Source organism: Empidonax traillii, unplaced genomic scaffold, assembly GCF_003031625.1.
Source record: "Empidonax traillii isolate 1590-97213 ecotype Southwest subspecies unplaced genomic scaffold, ASM303162v1 scaffold707:size593822, whole genome shotgun sequence".
Classification (NCBI taxonomy): domain Eukaryota; kingdom Metazoa; phylum Chordata; class Aves; order Passeriformes; family Tyrannidae; genus Empidonax; species Empidonax traillii.
Genome location: NW_020955900.1, coordinates 584,348 through 585,566, shown reverse-complemented (window position 1 = coordinate 585,566; position 1,219 = coordinate 584,348).

The window sequence follows — 1,219 nt, the reverse complement described above, 5'->3', positions numbered from 1 at the left end:
AACGAACTATGAACACTCCAGTCAAAAACAAGCCACATTAGAGTGTCACTAATAAAGTTCTAGTATATAGTTTTTCATGCATTGTGAAGCATGAGGCTAGGTGCCTGTGTAATACCAAACATGGTTTTTATAGCTGTGTTTTCTCCTTATAGCAAAATTATTTATAGGAACAAAACAACTGAATCGAAAGATATAGAATGTAGCTTTCTAAATTGTAATTAAAAAGGTGGGCAAACTGAGAAGGGAATCTGACCATCAGCATGGCTTAAAAACACTCAAAATCAACCTGTATAATAATTGATGGTTGTCATCATTACCAGATCCACTGAATACGGATAATGCTGTCATACTGCTACAATTAGCCAAAATTAATAGTTGCTTGAGTTATTGTTTAATAAATATTATAAATATATATCTATAGATGTCACATGACATAGATATTTGTGAGTACAGTAGAAAGGGTGCTGAAAAGCCTAAGCCACCATTTAAACAATCTACTTACCTGCAGAAGTCTCAGGCAAGCTCTAACTTAAGTCACTACTTACTATATATATGTAATAATCACAAAATAAAATTCTCTAATTTCTGGCTGAAATAAAATGAGACCAGTGCTATAGTTATATTACTGGCCATATTCCAGAAGATGTCTGAGGTTGTCACTGGTCATGTGCAGCTCAAACTAATTATTAGGAAACCAAGGAGGTCTATTATGGTCCAAGCTGTCAGAGAGGCTTCTAACATCTTCAATATGAACAAACAATTCTACACACATTTTTATGACCACTAACTCATAGATATGCAGATGTTACAGATTACATTGAAGAAAAACATACGTAAATATGTCCCACAGAGGGGAGTTATATCAGATGCCCAAACAAATATGCATGGTATACATGGACACATTAGGAAAGGCCTTAACAACACATTCAACAGAGAACTGTCCTTTATTTGCAAAAATCTAGGAATTTCTTTTTATTCTATAGCAGCTGTTCGCCATCATTTAATGTTTTGTATATTTGCAGCTACACATGGCATCACACATTATTTACTAGTATTAATTATCTTACTGTCATGCAGTTTAGGATTACAGTGTCTATACTAGAAAAGACAGGGTGGGTTACAGAATGGAATTACAACATTAGACAGCAAGGCTCAAAACTGACAGGCAATAATCATACATTTCTATTACACAATTCCATGATCAAATTAAAAGAGAAAA